The sequence below is a fragment of the Periplaneta americana genome, unplaced genomic scaffold (assembly GCF_040183065.1).
Source record: "Periplaneta americana isolate PAMFEO1 unplaced genomic scaffold, P.americana_PAMFEO1_priV1 scaffold_35, whole genome shotgun sequence".
NCBI classification, from domain to species: Eukaryota; Metazoa; Arthropoda; class Insecta; order Blattodea; family Blattidae; genus Periplaneta; species Periplaneta americana.
The window spans coordinates 2,317-27,854 of record NW_027185516.1 but is presented as its reverse complement, the minus strand read 5'-3'; the positions used below and the strand labels follow the sequence as shown (position 1 = coordinate 27,854).

Here is a 25,538-nt window from a genome sequence, read left to right as displayed (position 1 = left end):
TTATTTTAATTCAACTGAATTTAATTTGTTATTTTATATTAATTCATATTATTATAATTTAATTTATCTAATTTAATAAAATTTAATTTACTTCATGTTAATGTAATTTATATTACTTTATTTTAAATTATTTTAATTTAATTTATTTTATTTGAATTCAATTCTTTTTTTTTTCAATTTCATTATTAATTTTTTTAGTTTTTTGTATTTCTTTTAAATTCTGCCTTTCAATTTTTTTTTAGTTTTTGAAAGTTTTAAAAATTTTTGAAAAAATGTTTTGATAATTTTTTGTTTTTTTTGGGGGGGGGGGTGAGGGGGTTTTATTTCCTTTCAATTTTTCGATATTTTTTCTTTAATTAATTTTTGTCTTTAACTCCTTTTCTGATATTTTTTTAAATTTTTTAAAATTTAATTCACTTCATATTAATTTATTTTAATTTTATTCAATTTAATATAATTTATTTTATTTTAATTTATTTTAAACTAATTTATTAGACCAAAACAGTCCTTCTAGGACTATTTTCTGTTAGGAAGATGATGATGATGATGATGATGATGATGATGATGATGATGAAGAAGCATCTTCTTATGGGAAATGGATTATAGATAAGTTACTTTCTCGTTGTTTTCCATATCAGATGGTGATTGTCAAACACCGAAAGTTATCCAGCATCTCTTGTTATCACAGTAACTCTTGTTCTGTAGTTACTGGATTAAATTGTGTAATTTTATTGAATTTCTGTTATAAACTGTACAAAAGTGTTATTTAAAGGAACCGGCCCAAACACGAGCTTTCTCAGACGGATGTGCGCTAATTTTATTCTGTGCATTCATTTTGAGCGGGCCAAGGTTTAAATCCCGGTTGGGATTTCTTCCAGTGTTTTCCCTCAACCACTCGAAGCAGAATTGCTGGGTAATTTTCGGCGTTGGACTTCGGACTCATTTCGCCATCATTAATTCACATATCATCATCCATACAATAGCCTGGGTTAAGTTCACAGTGCGGCGTGCTGTACTTGTACAAGAGTGCGGCCGTTTGGTTACCCAATCATTCACAAGAATACGAGTGATAAGCACAATAAGCCTCAGGCTGCAGTGTAAGCCTTTGGGTCCCTCCTCTGTACAAAAAAAAAAAAAATACAATTTGCAGCACAATCAAAACTGACTTAAAATTTTTGTAAAATAAATCTTTATATTATGATTAGTATATTAAAATAAAAAAAAGTTTCAGAATAGTACATTATGCAACGAGTCTATAATGGTAGTAATTAAGACGCAAGTATGTTTGTTTATGAAATGAGCGCATAATTTTCATACGAGCGTCTTAATTACCATTATAGGCAAGTTTCATACGACTTTTTATGCTCGACCATATTTATAACTTGAAATTATTCATAAGTTTCATGTTATGGTTATGTAGGCCTAAGTAACGAACGGAATTGACCTGAATTGTGAGATGTGCGCAGACGCGAAAGTATTGATTTTTTCCGAGGCACGAATATCATTGACCTTGATATAACCTAGAGAACATTAGTCTTGATATAACCTGGAAATTGATTTAGAATTGAAAACCGAGATGACAAATTGAATTTATTTGAATATTATTTACAATTAACGCTAATTATTATAGTAACAGAACATAACCTTCTGCGACAGTATTGGATTTCCAGCCTCCGTGACATTTCCCTAGTTGTCTTTCGATTGCACATCCGGGAATAATCGAAAAGCTGAACTTTAATGAATAGGTGTACTTTAATGACATGCATTAAAGAACTGCTACCAGGTGTATAATTACTACATTTGGGCATGGTCGAGCATAAAAATAATAACTTCACTAATTTCTCATTAACTGAAAAAGCAGTAAAAAATTTCCATATCTATATGAAACAAGATGATATTAACTACTGGAAGGAAAAGCACACAATAAAATAATCCGTAATTCTTACAACTATGAACTACTGTCATTTATTTCATTACTGGTTGTTAGTGAACATAAAATTCAGAGCTAAAAATACTTCATAAATGAAAGACATAAGATAAAACATCATCAACAGGAAGTGGTAACTTGAACGCAAATGTACATTTATGATTATTACAACTTAAATAACGAACAATTATTTATATACGTAAATGTTACAAACAGGCCTGTATTTATGCGTAGACCCAGGGCCTGCTGTTTGACTGCTAAATGTCTAAGATCTGCATAAGTTAGTTATATGGGGAGCACACTTTTTTCAGGCCCATGGGCATAGCACTAAATACAGGGCTGCAGTACTGGTTTCAGGAAAAATCAGGTCATGCGGAACGAAACAACAACATGGAATAGTAATATGCGTTACAAGAGCGGTATGTTGAAGTTTTCACGTTCGAGGAAAAGTTTGAAAAAGCGAAACGTAGTTGAGCTTTTTTAATTTCCGAGAATTGAAAGAAAATATTCCACTCGTGTATCGTACATTATTTTGTGCGACGATCGTTTATTACATACCTGAAAGACGAATTTCTAATTAGTTGCAATGAAATCTCCATCTTGGTTTCTGTTCAATGACGACAAATTTGCAAAACAAAACTATCTACCTTCAACATTGTTGCTTTAAAATGTTTTCTGTGATTACTATACTCCAGCAGGCAGTGATATACGTCTGTCTTTTTTTTTCCCCCAGTCTATAAATGCGAACTTAAAACAAACGGTAAGGTTATGTAATGATTTATTTTTCATTTTAATATTTTAACAATATTATTTATATAACATATTGCAGTAATAACATCGGCATCTGGAATCTTGTTGATTTTTTCATGGCTTCCTTAATGTTACTTGCATCACGAATGCAGTAACTTTAGTGGAGTTGTAGAGATTACTTAATTATTGCAAATATTTAAAAACAATAATTAACAGTGCAATTTAGGTGAAATTGCAGTGGTAAGTTTCCAATTTATAATTATTACTATATTGAACGTCTCTAAAAAATAATATGTTAAAAGCCTAAAGCAGTAAAATCAATATGTCACTTAAGCGGTAAGAAGAGGGAAATTGTTATGTGTGTTAGGTTGGGAATACTGAATGTGGAATTTTACACTTTCCGTGGATTGGTTTTGTGCAGAAACCAAGCAAATACGCACGATCTCGCACAAAATCAAATTGAGTTCTTTTGGACTCAAATTAATGAAACTAGAACACCTTCATATGACAGTTACTAACACAGAAAGGAAATGTTAACTACGCTCAGAATTAGTGCCAAGCAACATAGCAATCGAAGTAAGAGAACATCAACATTCAAGCAACATATTTCAGCATAAAATGTAAGTAGTTGTGTACTGGAGATTGTGATGATGTTAAGCAATATGGCAGCCACAACATTATTCAATTAGGAGAGGAGAGAGAGAGAGAGAGTTTGGATAGGTCTGACTTGACCAGGATGGAAAAGCCTTTTTTCTTACACCTCCCATCATCATTGAAATTGTTTTTTTATATTGTTTAGTTACAGACGCTGTATCAACTATTAGGTTATTTAGCATAGATAAAATTGGTGATAGCGAGATGGTATTTGGCGAGATGAGGTCGATGATTACCTAACATTCGCCTTACAGTTAGTAAAAATCTCAGAAAAAACCCAAGCAGAAATCGAATTCACACCAGTGCGCAATTCCAGATCAACAGGCGTGAAATACAGTTACAGTTCCGTCAAAGTGGTTTTATTTTTAAGGAGATTAGTTTTAAAATTTCCAAGATTTCGATGTTAGTGTCAATTTGGCGGTGGTGTTATTTTAAAATTTTATATATGCAAGTTTTGTAATCATGGCTTGTGATGTTAATGGTATATGTAGTATTTTCAGCGTCAATTTTTAGTTTCTACAATAATTTACACTTATTTTTTTTTTTTAATAGGTCTACAAATGAGTCATAGTTGCATTTATTTGTTGACAAAATGTGTACTGAAAAAAAAAAAAGACGGAAATTATGAAAACATGATTTCAAGAGAAAGTTTTGAATGTCATGAGATGCATTTAGTCCAAATATCCTGTAATACAGAGTGATTTATATAGAACTGACACATTTCTTTCATTAATTGTTTCAAAACTAATTGTGCTAGCGTCAACTTATTATACCTAAAATGTAGAGGAATTTTGGGAGATTATTTACCTCTATAGCAAATGTTGAAAATGTCCTCCATCCTGCATAAGGGACAACTCAACACGTTCCATGTTATCTGGCCACTCGTTGGAGGACTCTGTTGTCAATGGCTTGAATCTCCTGTGTGATGTTGTGCTTCAGATCGTCCAATGTCCGGGGACATGTGGCGTAAACCCTGTCTTTTAAGTAACCCCATAGAAAGAAGTCCGGCGTTGTCAAATCCGGAGATCTCGGTGGCCACAGGTTCCTGGGAATTATTCGGTCGTCAAAGAAACTTGCAATTAGTTCCATGGATTCATTTGATGTATGGCATGTAGCGCCATCTTGCTGAAAATATCCTTGACTCAGCTCTACATCGGCCAGTTGCTCAACAAACTCCATGAAAATCAGTCGGTACTCTGCAGTGTTCACAGTCTGGTTAAAAAAATTGGCCCCCTATTCTCTGTGCAGATATTGCGCACCAAACTCCGATTTTAACCAGGTGCATAGGTGCTTCATGGATGACATGTGGATTTTCGATGGCCCAATGGCGCGAGTTCTGTGAGTTCACATAACCGGATAAATGGAACCATGCTTCATCTGTGAACCATGTGATGGACAATATGGCAGGATTTTGCACAATGAACGTCTGAAACCAACGACAATAATTCTATCTTTTATCCTTATCTGGTTCCTGTAGCTGATGAACAACCGTAACCCTATATGGCTTTAGGCTGCCAACAATAGGAATAAACATCTGCGCATCTAGTGACAAGGAATCGAAACTCCAGAACATTCTGCTTAATTTGGTGCTAAAATTGGGTCATTGAATGAATTTCCAACGGAATAATTAAAGAAAAAAATGTGTCAGTTCTATATAAATCACTCTGTAGTTTGGTTGTAGGAATAAAGAAATTCCTGGAAGGTGTCTGGTTTTGTTGAGCACTTGAACAGACAGTAGGAATGTTACGAACCGGGAGGATGTAGTTCTCCCTAAAGAAATCAACATGACAAATATTGCTAGATTTAAATATGCATCCACTGCTTCGGTATCATCGAGAAGAATTTTTTTCGCTTATAAAATAATCCTAAGAAAAGGCAATTAGAGAAAAACATTGTTATGTACTGCAATGTCAATTATGAATAATGTGTTAATTGCAAACTCACTGATAAACTAATTAATTTAATTGTAATTTGAGCACATATGTATTAGCAGTCTTATAGCAATTAGGCCGTTGAATTCATTAAAAATTACGTACCAGTATTGATAATTATAATTTAAGACTTAACAGAAATAAAGTTTCTAACAGCAATATTTTTTTTTCTGTTTTTGTCACTGTATAGCTACTGTAATGCTTAATACTCGCTATTTAATTGCATTTTTATAGTTACTGTAGTCTGTGTGGATAGAAATTACATTTTAGCTGCATAAAATGGTATTTTTAGATGCTTGAAATTGTATTTTTAGGTGCCTAAATCTACGTTTTTAGCGCCTATTTTGATGAATTCAGGACCTATTTTAGATGCCTAAAAGTTAGTTTTTAAGTCTCTTAAGAAAACGTCATAGTGATATGAGGCTATACAGTACTTTTGGGATTGCCAAGTGTCAAGTTATTTTATTTTATTTTTGTTTTTCCTTTCCCTGTTCTTGTTATTCTCAACTATAATGTATTTATTTATGTACAATAAAGTTTACTACATAAAAAAAGTGTCTAAAACTCCGAGGTCTAACAATGACTGCTCTTTCACTGCCTTCAAATTGAAACTTCAGAAGTTATAACCATAAATTCGTAGAAGCTAGTGAGTGAGAGAGAAATGCTGACCCACAACCCCTGGTGTCACTTCAGCTCTAGTGATCACTTCCAGGTTAATACATTTATGTGGAGTAGGTAAGAGAGGGCAAAAGAATGGTACAAGTTAAATTTGGATGGTAACTAACTTCCCCTCTCTGGCACTATTCGCACTAAGCACTACTCTAACTTGCACTCACCAAACCTAACCTAACATATTCATTATTATTTCCAACTGTCTATTCTAATCACACATCAGTGCCACTACACTAACACATTTCTGTAGCAGTACGCAGAATGCAGTGGAAAAACCTGAGGACTGTCATATAAAGGTGGTCTATGTAACTTGAATTCAAGACCTCAATATGGTCACCAACAAGAGAAAGACATACAATACATATTCCGAAATTAATTTCAATTAGATAAAATAGGAGAAAGAGCATTTTTTTGCCAAAACAGTTGAGTGAAGCAGCACTTTTTCATCTTATTTTAGCACCTTTTCCCCTCCTTTTTCCTAAGACAATTACCCCTAAAAATCCCAACTCTTCTAATAACAAAATGACTTAATAACATAATCTAAGTTATTAACAAGGCTGAAAGACAGCGAGATAATTTTTTCAACATCACATCACAAGAATCACCTCCATGTTTGAGGTCCATGTATCTGAAATGTGCCATAATTGCTGCTGACACCACATTATTAGCATGAAAAAATAATTTTGTTTTTGTTTCAGTTTAGTTCTGTTGCTAGGGTAACAATAAAGTGACCTGACTTCACTGTAAAACAATTGCGCAAACAAAACATGCGGGACTCTGATAGACTTAACTACTGTGTAGATAAGATCCTAGTAGCAATGTAGACATAATCTTCGCCATCCTTCAGCCTCTTATAATGGGGAATGACAATGACTGAGACAACAATAAATGAGCGACTGATTGGACTTATGTATGAAATGAATACAGAAATCTCTGAATCCAAATAAAATCTCAGGTAACATTAAATTTGTACATAAATTCCTTCTACATAACCTAAAAATACTATGAAATTCCCTTGTCTTACAATTATTATGACAGTGAATTTATTAATCTCTATCTTAATAGTATTATTTCATTCGTTACATAACTTCGAAGTATTCAAGATAACATTATCTGTGATTAACATAACATTGCACTAAACTATAAGAAGAAAACCATTATAATGGAGACAGGACAAAAATAGAATTAATGCATCTTATAACAATCATAGTTTTTCATTCGTTGAAAACATTTTTGCTGGATTGTTGGTTCGGTAATTTACAAACGTACTCAAAGTGCAATGGAGACAGGAAGAAATATAGCTTCAGAGACAGAGTTTAGACACAAACAAATTCCTAACCTTGACTAAGACGAACTAAAAGGTAGGTTAAACATATAAATGCCTTACTTCAACTATGTAAGAAATAAATAAAAAGAAGTTAAAATCTGAACAAATAACAATGGAAGGTCTCCACAACACACAAAACTGAAGGTACGTTAATCAAAACATAATAATAATAATAATAATAATAATAATAATAATAATAATAATAATAATGGAATGAAGAACAGGCACAGCATATATTTCATTAATTTATGGAGTGGGAAAGCTAAGAAAGGAAAGTTAACAGAAAGGTAAAGACAAATGTCCCATTCGAGATTATTCAATATTAAAAGAAAAAATGATAGATTATAGTCTGCTGTAACAACAGATTTCTTGGGAGGGGTGAAGTGGGGGGTACAGTTTTTGGACATTTAAAAATACGTCGAAAAGCGGTAGTTTCAAAACACTGGGAATATTCCACTTCTGAAACTACCAACCATAAAATCACCAAAAACTACACCACAATAATTCATCTACTGTGAAAATATCAAATCTATTGTCTTGTATTATGCACACGTAGATGAAAAGTTTTCTTATTTATGGGAAGAATATATTTTAAATATTGTAATAAAAATAAATATATCTGTGACTAGGCATATGGCAATAATACAATGCAGTGGTAACTTCTGATAATAAATACAATATCATATATATTTTACAATTTAATAATATAATATAGTGATGGGGACCATCGAATTATTAGAAAGTAATTTTTTCATGAACTACAATTTAAGAAATCATTCGGTTACCCGAAAGCATATCCTCATTATAGATGCAAGTGATTCATCTGCTTATCGTGTTATCAGCATGAATAAAAGAAGTAGATCACCCATTTGGCGAGATTTCTAGAAAAAGGCAAGAAAAATCAGAATTATGCCTGCTTTGCAAAAGAGGCTTTAAATAGGTATAATAAAAATACATCGAATTTACGTGACCACTTGAAGATAATTCAGTCATTCTGTAGTAGAAGCAACTATTGAAATTATAAATCCAGAAGTACCTGTAATCTACAAAGTACTATTAAATTAACAGAAATTAGTGATCATGTTATCATATAGTGAAATTCTTTAACTTTAATAGTGATAAAATAAAAGACAAATGCATGCTTTCACCGAAAATGAATGAAACTATTGAACGAATTCATTCAATAGTAAATTTTAGCTGTTGATATGCATTCAATAGTGCCCATCACTACACTGATACAGGTGTAATAGTTTTAAAGTGTGCACAAATTATTGCCAAAGTTAATACTATAATGCTAGCTATTGTATACTGCCAGAATAACTCTGATATCCTTAACAGATTCAAGCTACACTCACTCCAACTTAAAGATTTCCAACCTGTATACAATAAAATTTCGTAATCACACATTAGAAACAGATAAATTATATTAACAGCTTCACTGTGTGTACTCCAAGACAAACCGTTAGTAAAGTAAAGAGCCACTGATTTTGATATTTGTTCTTTGCTTTGTAACTCAGTGTGCTAGCCTTGCACCCTTTCTGGTTGCAAAAAGGTATTTGCCGAATACAGGGGGCAGAGCCATTAATCCTTCCCATTGAAGGCTTTAAGGAACCAACCTGGACAAATACCCAATGTCCCATCCCTACCTTCCCGTGGTGCAGCTGTCAGTAAGCATAATTTTACGAGCTGCACTAAAGGGAGGGGCTACTCATCAATTAGCACTGATCAGCTTGATGAGTTAATGACCGAATTTGGTATAATTTTCCTCTATTCAATACCTAATTCTTTCTTTACCCTTTCCCATCCAGTCCTCTGACTGAACTCTTACTTTTTTCGACCCCGACAGTATTAGAGCATTCGAGGCCTAGGGGTTCATTTCACTTTCCTTTCTCCTCTTTCTACTTTTCTGTTCCTAGTGCTGACCTGCTATGGCACTAAAATCGTCCTCCAGTGGCTTAAGGAGGGAAAGCTGGTGATCAACATGATCTCCCAGCTAGGTCCAATGGACCCGTTGACCAACAGCAGGTGTGGTCCTCCAGACATTCTGGGGGTTGTGTGTGAATGAAGTAGCCACCAAAACATTAAAATATGGTGTTCACTTAAATCGGCTACAACTTGCCATTCTCTTTGTCCATTGTGCAATTCAAATCAAGAAATGGATTCAGAACATCTCAAAATCTGTGCATCAGTGGTTAACCATGACAATATCTTTGAAAAATATTGGAGTGCAAGAGGTCAAATGACTTTATTGTCAAATTCCTGGCATTAGAAAACAACAACAACGTCACCCTTTCTATACCTCATAGTTTTAAGAAAATGAAGCAACTGTCTGGTTTCAGTTTATATTTACGAATATGCCTGGAATACGCAGTAAAGTTCGTGTGTGTTACAAACTGTGTTGCTCAATTGCAAGGGTTCATTCGGCATCTATAAATTCAGCATGCCTATAAAAGTTTAATAGTTACGAAGTTAATTGCATGAGCAAGTTAGAGCTTTCACTGATCCAAGAATTATAGTATTTTTCTCACTACCATGATCGAATTAGGTGAATCTGTAATACGTAATAAGTAATCAGCTACACACCATTGTGATGTCTAGTACGAAAATATCGCTGCATCATGATAATGGAGTTAGTCCATGCAAGCCCCAGAACAGATAATGTCTGTACCGGTGAAATAATGGTGAAAAATTAAGAAAAATACTTTTTTTTGTTTTTATGTTTGTATTTACCTTTCAGTTTCATAATTTTCATTTCAGTGTGCTGGACAGTTATAACGAAGTGCAGTATAACCCAAATTTCAAAAGAACATTTTTATAACTTCAAAACGCTCATCTGTCTCCAAATTTGGAACACATACACTTCAAAAACAATTTCAAAAAGAGGGGCTAGCTTTTTTATGTTGAAGTAAAATATTCAACGAGTATGACAGCACAGTTATTATTTTTACATCAGCATAAACTATCAAAATATGCAGAAAGCAACAGAGGATCCCACATTTGGTATTGGGGAGTTTCTCGAGCATGGTGTGCTCTATTCGAGTTTCTCGAGTATGATGTGCTCAATCCGCATCTCCCGAACATGGTGGCCGAGTCTTTCGAGCATGGTGCGCTCGAGCAGAGTATTTCGAGCAGGCTGTGCTCGATTCTAGTCTCATGCACGATATGCTCGACCCGAGTCCATCGAGCATGGCGCACTCGATTCGAGTTTCTCGAGCATGGCTTACTCGATCCGAGTCCCTCGAGCATGGCATACTCGGTCCGACTTTCTCGATTCGAGTTTCTCGAACATGATGTGCTCGGTCCGAGTTCCTCGAGCATGGCATACTCGATCCGAGTTTATCGAGCATGATGCGCTCGGTCCGAGTTCCTCGAGCATGGCGTACTCGATCCCAGTTACTCGATCGTGGCATACTCGATTCGAGTTTCTCGAACATGGTGTGCTCGGTCCGGGTTCCTCGAGCATGGCATACTCGATCCGAGTCCCTCGAACATGGCGTACTCTATCCGAACCCCTCGCGCATGACATTCGAGTTTCTCGAGCATGGTGTGCTAGATACGAGTATGGCAAGCATGGTCTCGATCCGAGTATGGCGGGCAGGTAGTGCTCGATTCTAGTTTCTCGAGCAGGATGTGCTCCATCTGAATTTGCCGAGAATTTGCTCGATTCCAGTTTTTCGAGCATTATGTGCTCGGTCCGAGTATGGGGAGTAGTTTGTGCTAGATTCAAGTTTCTCGATTGGAGATTTGCCAAGGACGATTTGCTCGATACGAGTATGGCTATATAGACGAACTCCGTTCTAATCCATAGGGCCGGTCCCATCTCGATCGTAGTTCGCTCCAGGAGCGGCTAGTCATGCTTACCGTTAAATGGCCCTAACTTCCATTATGCGCAGAATGTGTATGTATATGCGTAGTATGCACAAGCGATAGAAGTTGCACAAGTGTTGCAAGTTTTGTTATGGATACATATCATATATCGCTAACACTGTTTTATGAATACGAAAAACGTTTGTTCACTGATCATCCACCAGAAGCCCGCGCTAAGAATGTCTATGAATAGGGCCCATACACTTTAAAAACAGTTTTAAAAAGTGAGGCTAGCTTTTTTATGTTTAAGTAAAAATTATTCTCATCAATGATAACTAAATAACAGGAAAGTAAAATATTCAACAAGTAGGCCTATGATAGCACATAGTTAATATTTTTACTTCTAGCAAAATATGTGGAAAGCAGCAGAAGATCCCACATATGGTACTAGGGACTTTTAAATCTACTGATTGAGGTATTGTACAGATATTCTTAGTATAATTTTAAATTTTATTTTTCTCAGCTTTTATTTTTTCAGTATTTCGAACTTTTCAAAATACTCTGCATACAACAATTTTTTAACGATCTGCTTCAAATTTTCAGGAAAACTTTAGACATATATGAGTAAAGAACTTATGCGAAATTCTTGAGAAATAGTCATTGGTTCCACTGTTATAAAATATTGTTTATATTTCATACGCATCAAAATTAAAAATTAAATAACAGAAAATATTTTTTTCTCTACGAAACTAATTTAAATTAAAGAAAGCCCGCTCATCATTTTGTTTATATTAGTCTCTTGAGTCGAAAATAAATTTTTATGTATTATGTGATATTCCATTTGGTATAAGGAGCATTTTAATAATATATAAAAAACGATAAATCTTAAATAAAGAAATTAATATCTCAAAAACTATTTGACGCAGCTAAACAACATTTGGTGAGTAATATCAATATAATAATGTGCTGGCATGGTCAAAATTTCAAGTTGATCAGATGAAAATTGTAGATTTTAGAATTTCATAGATACATGGCCTTAAATCCAGAACATTCTGTATACAAGTTGGAAATCCTTGCATTCAACAACAGAACCATGTACTAATCTAGGTAAAATGTATATAATTATATTTAATCTTTTTAGCGATTATCACAATAGAGCAATTGCAGTTAAACGGTTATAAACCTTTCTAAAAAGTCTTTTGTCTTAAAAATGTTAAAACATTATTTATATCATGCAAAACTTTTTATCGTAAAATACTGAAGAAATAATATTTTGTGGAAGGAAGAAAGCATAATATTTTATAACTAATATACTCTTAGATAAGTAATAAGTATTCTGGTAAAGAGTAGACAAATCTGAAAATCAATTATGTTTATCTTCATGTTCTGACAATTTTTTTTTAACTACTGGTATTTTATAACCTCTAGACCTACATTTACAGCATAACCTATATCAGAATCACATAAAAGTGTGTTAAAATCTTTGTAACTACTGTATATACTCGCGTAATAGACGCCATCGAATAATTTTTGACAGTAACATGTAGGGAAAAAAAATTCCCACATAATGTATGCATAACAGTTTTGACTGTAAGATAAGAATAGTGGTAGTGCTACCCTCAAAACGTATACCTAGTTTTTGCTTTATTTGTATTTAGTTTTAGGTTACACTGTGCTACATATTTTATTCATATCGTATGTTACTCACTTCAATTACTGCTCTTGAAGCTGTACAATCGATCATTTTCAATATTATTTGAATGTCCGATGTAGAAAATAGCTGTGATTCTCACGTGGAATGTCATGTAATTATGATAGTGGCATAGCATCAATGTAAGCTAAAAAGCTAAGCTTCCCCAATTAATAATAATTTCATAATAAACCTGCATTTTATGAACAAAATTATTTATTAATTTTAATAGAATTTATATTTAATGCGTTAAATATTGTGATGCGGCAGCTCAGGATGATTTGTGATGCAGCAGTAAACAAGAAGCCTGCGCACACCAGCTTCCAAGCAAACTGGTTTCTTTCACTCCTTCTGTGTAACCCACCCCGCAGATTTTCCATCCCTTTCTAACTGAACTACCCTGGTCGCAAGGCTCGCAAGAAGCTAGCTTTTACATTGAAAATAATGTAGTTTCCGAGTTATCCCTTTCGTGAGTTGTGTTCAGTTGAAGTGTTAGTGTGCACTGTGGCTGATATAATAAATAATGAGTGAAATAACAGTTCCTGACACCGATTTACTTGAATTTTTAGGACAATTATTCTATTATCAAGACTGACTTACGAACAAAAGTGCGATTTAAAAAACAAATGACCGTGTCTATTTGTTGGAGATATGAAATCATATTTTACTATGTACCATTTGAGGTTATGCCTTATTGGTGTTACTTACGAGGTTCCAACCAATCTTCGGACTGCTGACTTGACATTGACTACTATTTATTTTAAGACTATATTTTTGTAATACGTTTCCTCATATGTACAAGAAAAACAACTTGAGTTAGCTTCCCCTGCTCAAAATTTCATGCTACGCCACTGGTTATGATTTTTTCCCCCTAAAATTTTTTCTCGCATATAATACGCACCCTGGATTTTTAATCCAAAAATTATGGAGAAAAGTGCGTCTGTTACGCGAGTAAATATGGCATGTACTTTTATCAACAGATTCCCCTAAAATCTTTCACAGTTGTTATCTAAATTCTAAGCAATGTATGCATTGCTTACAGTTTTTAAGAATAGAGATTGAAGAAGTTAAAAGACACTGATTTAGCATTAACTATTGCATTAGTCACAAGACTTCGAAATGATTAAGGAAGACTTCAAAGGGGAGTGGCTATTTACAACTATTATGAAAGAATTCGATGGATAATTTCAAGACTTCATGATTTCATGATCTTGAACAACCTTAATCCAACATCAGTCTATTTGTAGCCTTATTTTTCTCATCTGCATGCTTCAGAGACAAATGCAGTCGCATTATAAAAACAACAGTGCCCGAATTTATAAGGATACAAGTTTAAATTCAAGGCACATATCACTGGAATTTAACTTGGAAAAATCTAACATAAATAACAACATTATTTTTATAGTAATTAACTGCAATATCATGAAAGATGTGTTTCTTTGTAGAGTTAATGACAGCGGCAATCAATACAGTCACAAACAAATAACAAATATTGTAAAAAATTAGTTACAGTATTTGACGATTTATGTTGTTATATTTCATGAACCAGAAATGTTTCCATTTGATTAATAAAATCAACAGAATGCTCTTTAACAACACAAATAAAAATGCAATGTTCGTGTTACTCTATAATATGAATTTTGACAACAAAGGCAAACCAAAGAACAGAGATTGTTAAGAAGAATCTACTACAATCGGATGCAGCCTACTCCTTACAAGATCACAAATATTATATTTAATAACAAAAAATTATAAACTTGAAATATAAAAAAAAAAAACTAAAATACGAGCATTTACAGGAAAATGACCAACACAGGCATAAATCTTAATAGCACACACTCCTGTAGAACAAGTCAGAGATTTTAAATACAATAAAATTCTTTCTTTCTCTTTGAACATAGTATACGAGAAGATATAAAACCAATAAGAAGCATGATGGGAACATGTGCAGTGAATGTCAAAAAGAATTCAAAGTTAGGACACCTATAGAAAAGTTTATGAGAGTAATTTCTTTCTTGTAATCTAGAAATGGGAAGTAGGGGCCAAGTTTATGCTAAAGAAGACATAAATATGAAAAGAAGAAGCAACAGTTTACAAAGAATGAAACCACTTTCCAATATCAAAGATGCTGGAAACATTTATTCCGTCAAAATCTCAAAATGTATTTTTTGTAGCACCATAAGATCTCTATCTGTTGTACATAAAGTAAGAAACTAAAACGTAATGACTAACATTTGTAGGCTGCACATATTTTTTATTAACAAAAACAAATCGCATTTATTCATTTAAACATCCACATTTAAACGATTTGAAAAGATCAAAGCATATCATGAGCTTAGTGAGGTAGCTTATCTAGTACCACACGAACATCTTCCTTCCTATTTCTGATTGAAACACATCATTTCATGTAAATAAATGAAATTTCCAAGCTACATTTCAACAAACAAATACATTTCATCAGGTACATAAAAACTTCCCAGTATCACAAAAGCTTATTAATAGTAGCTCCCAAATGTAGTTCAAATACCAAAGACTGGGAAATTTAAATATACATACCTCGGCACACACATATCCAAGAAAGAAATATTAACAAAACTGAAATAATGGCACCTTCAGGAATTCACTTCAAACAACCAAGAGTTGTTGGCAGACAAATCCAGATCAATTCTTTTGTACCTGTTCTTGGGGCTTTTCTTTCTTGTCAAACAATGAAGAAACCCTTTCAACCACCTCGTGTCTGCAACACATGTCTGAAACATACATACGGTCCTCAGGCACATCCTAAAAAAATATGCAACACTCAGCACTGATTTTTTAAATTAAGTGTTCGCGTATATTTGCCATCATGTTTAAAATAATACAATTAAATCAAATTTAATACTATTATTGAATATAAAGCAGGCTAATTAATAATAAAGTGAATGAAACGTATTAAAAATGTGCTCCTTACAAACAGGTTCACCTGAGAATATCTATATATATATAATTTGAACTGGTAATGAAGATTACGGGAAAACGGCTGAACGGATTTTAATAAATGACCTCTCATTTTGAAGCTTGGAACCCAAAGTTTTTCAGAAAAATAGTAGTTTTCAGTGAAATGTCAATTTTCCTACATCAGTTTCCTATTTTCCAAAATCCAGCTTTCGTCAGTTTTGAGAACTAATTAATTGCATTTCAGAATAAAACAAAACACACACTACAATAAACAATAACCTATTACACGGAGGCCATGACCTACAGGATTGCTGACATACTTAGATTTCAGATGGGTCAGATTCTTTCACATCATAATGCCAATATGTCGATCTTCATTTGTGTAATTTTTTGATAACGTATAAAAATAATTTACAGGTCTGATTCTCTGATGTATAGTTTTCCGAGTACAGCTGTGTATTCAATATTAAGAACTACAAAACTTAAGAATGTTTGGTGACATTATTACCATTAAAAATTTTCGCCAGATCGCAAGTGACCTACTTTCGCTCGGTGTGTAAGTGACCTACTTTCCCTCGGTGGCAAGTGACCTACTTTCCCTCGATGGAAAGTGACCTAATTTCGTCCGGTGGCAAGTGACCTACTTTCGCTCGATGGCAAGTGACCTACTTTCCCTCGGTGGCAAGTGACCTACTTTCCCCCGGTGGCAAGTGACCTACTTTGGATCGATGCCAAGTGACCTACTTTAGCTCGAAGGCAAGTGACCTACTTTCACTCGATGGCAAGTGACCTACTTTCACTCGATGGTAAGTGACCTACTTTCGCCAGATCGCAAGTGACCTACTTTCGCTCGGTGGCAAGTGACTTACTTTCCCTCGGTGGCAAATGACCTACTGTCGCTCGGTGGCAAGTGACCTACTTTCGCCAGATGGCAAGTGACCAACTTTCCCTCGGTGGCAAGTGACCTACTTTCCCTCGATGGCAAGTGACCTACTTTCGCTAGGTCGCAAGTGACCTACTTTAGCTCGGTGGCAAGTGACCTACTTTCGCTCGGTGGCAAGTGACCTACTTTCCCTCGGTGGCAAGTGACCTACTTTCCCTCGATGGCGAGTGACCTACTTTGGATGGATGGCAAGTGACCTACTTTCACTCGATGGCAAGCGACCTACTTTCGCCAGATCGCAAGTGACCTACTTTCGCTCGGTGGCAAGTGACTTACTTTCCCTCGGTGGCAAATGACCTACTGTCGCTCGGTGGCAAGTGACCTACTTTCGCCAGATGGCAAGTGACCTACTTTCCCTCGATGGCAAGTGACCTACTTTCCCTCGGTGGCAAGTGACCTACTTTCCCTCGATGGCAAGTGACCTACTTTCGCTAGGTCGCAAGTGACCTACTTTAGCTCGGTGGCAAGTGACCTACTTTCCCTCGGTGGCAAGTGACCTACTTTAGCTCGGTGGCAAGTGACCTACTTTCCCTCGGTGGCAAGTAACCTAATTTCGTTCGGTAGCAAGTGACCTAATTTCGTCCGGTGGCAAGTGACTTACTTTCCCTCGGTGGCAAGTGACTTACTTTCCCTCGGTGGCAAGTGACCTACTTTGGATCGATGGCAAGTGACCTACTTTAGCTCGATGGCAAGTGACCTAATTTCGCTCGATGGCAAGTGACCTACTTTCGCTCGATGGCAAGTGACCTACTTTCGCTCGATGGCAAGTGACCTACTTTCGCTCGGTGGCAAGTGACCTACTTTCACTCGGTGGCAAGTGACCTACTTTCGCTCGTTGGCAAGTGACCTACTTTCCCTCGGTGGCAAGTGACCTACTTTCGCCAGATGGCAAGTGACCTACTTTCGATCGATGGGAAGTGACCTACTTTCGCCAGATGGCAAGTGACCTACTTTCTCTCGGTGGCAAGTGACCTACTTTCCCTCGGTGGTAAGTGACCTACTTTCCCTCGATGGTAAGTGACCTACTTTCCTTCGATGGTAAGTGACCTACTTTCCCTCGGTGGCAAGTAACCTAATTTCGTTCGGTAGCAAGTAACCTAATTTCGTTCGGTGGCAAGTGACCTACTTTCGCCAGATGGCAAGTGACCTACTTTCGATCGATGGGAAGTGACCTACTTTCGCCAGATGGCAAGTGACCTACTTTCTCTCGGTGGCAAGTGACCTACTTTCGCTCGGTGGCAAGTGACCTACTTTCCCTCGATGGTAAGTGACCTACTTTCCTTCGATGGTAAGTGACCTACTTTCCCTCGGTGGCAAGTAACCTAATTTCGTTCGGTAGCAAGTGACCTAATTTCGTCCGGTGGCAAGTGACTTACTTTCCCTCGGTGGCAAGTGACTTACTTTCCCTCGGTGGCAAGTGACCTACTTTGGATCGATGGCAAGTGACCTACTTTAGCTCGATGGCAAGTGACCTAATTTCGCTCGATGGCGAGTGACCTATTTTCGCTCGGTGGCAAGTGACCTACTTTCGCCAGATGGCAAGTGACCTACTTTCGCTCGGTGGCAAGTGACCTACTTTCGCCAGATGGCAAGTGACCTACTTTCTCTCGGTGGCAAGTGACCTACTTTCCCTCGGTGGCAAGTGACCTACTTTCGCTCGGTGGCAAGTGACCTACTTTCGCCAGATTACGAGTGACCTACTTTCGCTCGGTGGCAAGTGACCTACTTTCCCTCGGTGGCAAGTGACCTACTTTCGCTCGGTGGTAAGTGACCTACTTTCTCTCGATGACGAGTGACCTACTTTGGATGGATGGCAAGTGACCTACTTTCCCTCGGTGGCAAGTGACCTACTTTGGCTCGGTGGCAAGTGACCTACTTTCCCTCGATGGCAAGTAACCTACTTTCGCTCGGTGGCAAGTGACCTACTTTGGCTCGATTGCAAGTGACCTACTTTCCCTCGATGGCAAGTGACCTACTTTCCCTCAAAGACAAGTGACCTACTTTCCCTCGATGACCAACTTTCCCTCGATGGCAGGTGACCTACTTTCCCTCGATGGCAAGTGACCTACTTTCCCTCGGTGGCAAGTGACCTACTTTCCCTCGATGGCAAGTGACCTACTTTCGCTAGGTGGCAAGTGACCTACTTTCCTTCGACTTTAAGTGACCTACTTTCCCTCGGTGGCAAGTGACCTAATTTCGTCCGGTGGCAAGTGACCTACTTTCGCTCGATGGCAAGTGACCTACTTTCGCTCGGTGGCAAGTGACCTACTTTTCCTCGGTGGCAAGTGACCTACTTTCGCTAGGTGGCAAGTAACCTACTTTCCTTCGACTTTAAGTGACCTACTTTCCCTCGGTGGCAAGTGACCTAATTTCGTCCGGTGGCAAGTGACCTACTTTCCCTCGATGGCAAGTGACCTACTTTCCCTCAAAGACAAGTGACCTACTTTCCCTCGATGACCAACTTTCCCTCGATGGCAGGTGACCTACTTTCCCTCAATGGCAAGTGACCTAATTTCCCTCGGTGGCAAGTGACCTACTTTCCCTCGATGGCAAGTGACCTACTTTAGCTCGAAGGCAAGTGACCTACTTTCACTCGATGGCAAGTGACCTACTTTCACTCGATGGTAAGTGACCTACTTTCGCCAGATCGCAAGTGACCTACTTTCGCTCGGTGGCAAGTGACCTACTTTCCCTCGGTGGCAAATGACCTACTGTCGCTCGGTGGCAAGTGACCTACTTTCGCCAGTTGGCAAGTGACCTACTTTCCCTCGATGGCAAGTGACCTACTTTCCCTCGACGGCAAGTGACCTACTTTGGATCGATGCCAAGTGACCTACTTTAGCTCGATGGCAAGTGACCTACTTTCGCTCGATGGCAGGTGACCTACTTTCGCTCGATGGCAAGTGACCTACTTTCGCTCGGTGACAAGTGACCTACTTTCGCCAGATTGCAAGTGACCTACTTTCGCTCGGTGGCAAGTGACCTACTTTCCCTCGGTGGCAAATGACCTACTTTCGCTCGGTGGCAAGTGACCTTCTTTCGCCAGATGGCAAGTGACCTACTTTCGCCAGATGGCAAGTGACCTACTTTCGCTCGATGGCAAGTGACCTGCTTTCGCCAGATGGCAAGTGACCTACGTTCGCTCGGTGGCAAGTGACCTATTTTCCCTCAGTGGCAAGTGACCTAATTTCGCTCGGTGGCACGTGACCTACTTTCGCCAGATGGCAAGTGACCTCTTTCGCTCGATGGCAAGTGATCTACTTTGCAAAGCAGTCGCAATAAAATGATGGAAATACAGCAAAAGATTTTTCAAGGAGGTTTCCGCTTTCGCATATCTTACAGGAATAGATGAAAATCTAATAAGTCGTCTACATATGTAATATTGAAAACCTTTTCTTGCAGGTTTGCAATATTGATAAACGGACATTTGGCATGTATGCAAGGGAGACAAGGAAATTATATCAAGTGGACAAGAAGAAACACCACCGCTTAACCGAAAGTCTAGCGTCCTCCACATGCTATAGGAGTGGCCTTCCTACTGTCAAAGCGCAATAGTAATATGCGGTACAATGAAAACAAGAAAACCTTACCGCCATAGTGAAAGTAACATGCGGTACGATAAAAACGTAAAAGTTTACCTCATTCTAGGACGGTACCAATTACAAAAATGAATCCTAGCTGCGTCTCCAGGAGCCAAAAGCTTGTGCACTACGCGGGTGTTGTATGGTTTTAACATTAATAGTTTAGTGACGAGTTGAACAGATGTTTTAGTTATCCCTACTTGTTGTGCTAAACGGCGCAAAGATTTGTGAGGGCTTTGCTCTAACCGAAAACCTATTTCATTCAATTTGTCCTCTGTTAATATACGTTTATTCACACGAAGCTTCTTATTTTGTACAGATCTTGTCTCTTTGAACTTCTTTACTAGCTGGTATTTTGTTGTTTTATCCAGTACAGGGGAATCCAGAAATTGAGGATGGAACATTTACTTCTCCACGAAGACTTTTTTGCGAAAGTATTACAAAAAAAGTGCGTTCTGTACTGTACCTCATGACACAACTTACACACTCGGCACTCAGCACAAAACTGAAAACTGCTTTCTGCAATATTTTGTTGCACGGGATCTGGTAGTCCGAAAATATTGTCTTGATTGTGGCATACATCTGAGTAAATTGGTGGACTCATTATTACTGCATACAAGAATGATTAAAAAATTATGAATTATTGCTAGATTTTTGTTAATCATTCAATTAGACCTTATGAACTAATTCATATGTACTTTGCACGGGATCTAGACGGAGAATAACAGGTCCATAAACCTGGGAGCAGGTAGTGACACTCCAGCAACTAGTTTTCTGTAGCTTCGATGGCATTTCGTCTCGTCCACCCGGTATTTATTCTTGCACAAATTGTATTATATGCCTATTGTTAATGCAAGTTATCTTGAACTTCCTGAGCGGGGACAGAGGGGCAGAGGGAAGGAAGCACGTGACGTGGGTGGAGCCAACTAAGTTGTTTGCGCATGCTCCGCATCATAATCTCTTGTCAAGAAACATAGAACTGTTTCCTTCACTGCGTACCAGTAGTGTTAACATGGAGCAGCAACCACAGGGTAGTAATTGTGGTGAAATCACACCATCGCAGAGAAAAACTAATGCTGTTATCCACAGCGGAGAAAGAGAAATTATCGCAAATATAATTAAGTGTTGCGAAGAAGAAAAATTAAACAAATGTTTGCTGGAACCTCTTGATAAGAAATATGAGAGAGCGGCTAAATACTCTAGAAAAAGTATTAATTCCGTGACGAGAATTAAGAAGAATATTGAATTACAACCAAATGAACCTCACACTACTCCGAGAAAGAATAGGTATGTAATGTTTAGAAATTATTGTTATAATAGTTGTGTACTGTGAGCGACATAATGAATTACTGTTGTAAGTTATTATTTTGTTATAGTTCTGCAAAACATATTATTTCATTTCAGAATTAGGACTTGTGTAAAGTTGAAATGGACAACTTCGATCAACATGTCATTTGGGATACAATCGAAGAATTCTCTCTTGTTCAGAAAGTAGTACCTACGATTAAGAAGATAATTCCGAATGGATGATGCCATTGACGAAATAATAATTAATTTTGGACCAAGCGTTGAAGACGATGGTAGTAATGATAGGGATATAGATTGTGTATAATTGTAAATTAATGTAAATTCAAATAATAAGCCTGTAAAATATTGTTATATAATATGTACATATTAGCTGAAGGTGTAAGTCATGCAGGCCTATATAATGTATAGAAGTAGCTGTAGTAACTCCGCCATTGCCAGTCCCCAGCCCGGATGAGAGAGGAGTGTACACACGATTATATTTAAATACTTACTCATTACAGGTTAATTATATCCTGCTATGAAGCCATGTTCTCCTCTCAAAACTGGAGTGTCGTGAGATGATGATGATGTCTGTAGTGAACCAAGTTCTTTTACAGTAGAGAGCCATAAAGAGAAAGAACCAACGTTTTCTGAAAAGAGTCACATTACCCGAGGGAGGGGCATCCTTGCCGTGCCGTTACATTGATAAGTACATGCCGTACCTAGCAGGTCGAAAGACAGACTTAGGGGATGTAAGGTTCAAGATAACTTGCAATAACAGTACAACCCTTCACAAATTCTTGGTTCATGGACAGAAGGTCACAGGACACTATTATACCTACTGGTAAACTATCTGAGGAAGCCCAGGAAACGAGGAACAAAGATAATAATAGACTTTTCAGAGAAGTCTTCACAAGAAGAAATCAAGAAAAGAAACAAATATCTACAGTATCTTTTGCTCAGGCTACTTATTTCTTTCGACCCTTATATCATCAGCTTAAGGAAATTAAGGAGAGAAAATCGCGGTCAATTTCAAGAGAAGTGCTGCAGTTACTCTCCGAGCCTCCATTACTTGGTGCTGCTGAAGGAGACACTAGCAGCATGGATAAAGATTCTGATGGGGATGCATCTGACTTCTGAACGAGTATGACATGTAGCAATATTCCTTCTTACTCTTTCAATTTTAAGCGCATTCCACGTTATGAACTTTAATTTATTTTTTTAATTCAAATTTAAATTTTTTTTACAATACTGCTAATTTTATTTTCAAAATTAGTTGCTATTTTCATTTTCGTTACTGAAAACTTATTCACTCCGATAATTGAAGGTACATACCAAATTTTATGAAAACTGAGTGATTAGTTTTCGAAAAATGGTTTTTGGCCAGCTAGACTCTCTAAATTACACACAGTGCGTATGGATGAATCCACAAATGCATAAAGAGTGTTAGATGGAAGGCCTGAGGGAAAAACACCTTTGGAGAGGTCGAGACGTAGATGGGAGGACAATATTAAAATGGATTTGAGGGAGTGGGATATGATGGTAGGGACTGGATTAATCTTGTTCAGGATAAGGATCGATGGCGGGCTTATGTGAGGGCAGCAATGAACCTGCAGGTTCCTTAAAAGCCATAAGTAATAAGTAGCCATTGATTCTACTGTCTTTATACAGAGTGAAAGGAGTATGACTACATTGATTTTAAGAACAGAATCTTTAGGTTGTAAGTAACTAAAAAGTAGAATGTCATTTTGGTATTCGAATAACAGTTTAGCTGAAAAAAAATAATAATTTGTGTCTGAAGTTTGAATCCCATTTATGGTAACAGTATTGGGAATTAAGATGTATGAGTGGTAAGACATCAACGCGAAGAATAAGCCAAAAAAGATATCCCTTTGTCATGTTTTCGAAAAAAGCTTCATTTGTGTAATTACACGCAAAATTAACTGATTAAAAATGCATTTACAGTCTTAATTTTATGTTTGCAGCACCGTGATAATATACAGATTTCATTTGTGTTCTAAAGAAACATTTAACCTAGAACTAAATATCACTTGGGCTGTACTATAAGCAGTAACATGAGCTGCTGCCAGGAAGTCAAAAGGAGGACAGTAATGCCAAAGGAAGCTTTTAATAGAAAAAATGCGGACCTCTGCAGCAAGAAGAACTAAGGAAGAGACTAGTGACGTGCTTTGTGTGGCACTGTATGGAACAGAAACATGAACATTACGACGAAGTGAAGAGAAGCAACTAGAAACATTTAAAATGTGGGTATGGAGAAGAATGGAACGTGTGAAATGGACAGACAGAATAAGAAATGAAGTTGTCTTGGAAAGAGTGGGTGAAGAAAGAATGATGCTGAAACTAATCAGGAAGAGAAAAAGGAATAGGTTCGGTCACTGGCTGAGAAGAAACTGCCTATTGAAGGATGCACTGGAAGGAATGGTGAAAGGGAGAAGAGTTCGCGATAGAAGAAGATATCAGATGGTATACGACATTAAGATATTGGATCATATGCGGAGACTAAGAGGAAGGCAGAAAATAGGAATAATTAGAGAATGCTGGGTTTGCAGTGAAAGACCTGACCTTGGGTAGAACACTGTGGATGAATGAACTATAGTCGTGTCGCTGTTATTTCCGGTGTGACTCCTCCCCTTTGCTTACGTCTTAGGAAGTGAAGGCTCTATAAAGTCTAGGTAGGTAATATCGTTCGCCATTTTTGTTCCTTCGTTGCCGAGCTACCAGATGAGGAATCTATTTGCTTCACTGTTAAACATTATCATGTCGTAGCTCCTATGATAATAAATCAAACGCACTGTAATTGAGCAAATAATTGAGCGGCAAATAACGTCCTCGTGTGATTTCTGAGAACGCCAACGAAAGAGCCAAAATGGCTGACGATTATATTAAGTATTTATCGAGCCTTAGGAAATTCATTACATCATCAATAGCGAATGGCAAGACGAACACGTTTAAATGTAGCCGACCTGCAACGTGATTGGCTGCCGGAAATAAGAGCGACAGGACTATAAATATCAAGTTCACTCACCTCAATTATTGAAGAAATTACTAGATGAACAGCTGGGAATGCAAGCAGCCACGGTCTGAAGTCCATGCGGTCATGCTTCTTTGAAATTGGCACCAATTCAAAGAACTTGGCTAAAGGTTCCACAGGATAAACCGTAAGCAGAGTTGTGAATGCAGTTAGTGCAACCAATGTCAGCAGGAACAGTACTAAAAAGAAAACAATAAAATATCACAAACTGTAAGCTACAATACATACATATCAACCAAACCACTTCACCAACATCATCTTTTCCACATTACAGACCGAATTCAAATTCCAGTCAGCCGAAGAGGTTGGTGTTGTTACAAGTTTCATCAGGGTATTAGTTTCCCTCATCATTAGAGATTATAAATTCACAGCAGAATGCAAGTCTGTGGATTCTACTAACCTTTTACTCCTGGACTACAGCGGGAGTAAACAATGATTCATTTTGCATGCTTATCAGCTGTCTTATGTCAACGGCGGGCTATCTTTATGTTGATATTACATGTGGCATTTTATTTTGCTTAAGGGGGTTAAAGGTGAAATTTTGGTCATTTTCAGTCAAAAACAGCATTTACGTTTTCTTGTAAAAAAATGAATCGGCAAGCTCTTATTTATATGCTGAGCATGTTTCAATGCTCTGTGGCACTCGACAGCATAAAAATTATGCAATATATAAAATGGCTGCACCCTTGAACTTCAATTCCACGCAAATTTTACAAACTGTTTTCTCACATTTTCTTTTCAGCACATTTTGTCAGGTTATATATATGCTTTCAGAATTTTAAACAAAACAACCTCTAATGAAGTTCTCAGATCTATGTATTTTGGCTATATACATTCCCAGATTCAGTATGGCATACCATTATGGGGCGCAACAAGCAAAATAACGGAACTTTTTAAGCTACAGAAGAAAATTATCAAAATAATGAAACAAGCACCTATAAGGTCGCAAAGTAAAGAAATTTTTAGGGAACTCAAAATTC

General features: G+C 37.0%; 1 long non-coding RNA gene across 1 annotated transcript; it reads right to left on the bottom strand.

Annotated features, from left to right (window-relative positions):
• Positions 1-317: 317 nt before the first annotated feature.
• LOC138694042 (uncharacterized) lies at positions 318-24,780 on the bottom strand. Its single transcript, XR_011330723.1, has 2 exons — positions 24,553-24,780; positions 318-15,508 (listed from the first exon to the last, which is right to left on the bottom strand). It is a non-coding gene; the product is annotated as an uncharacterized lncRNA (long non-coding RNA).
• Positions 24,781-25,538: the final 758 nt, after the last annotated feature.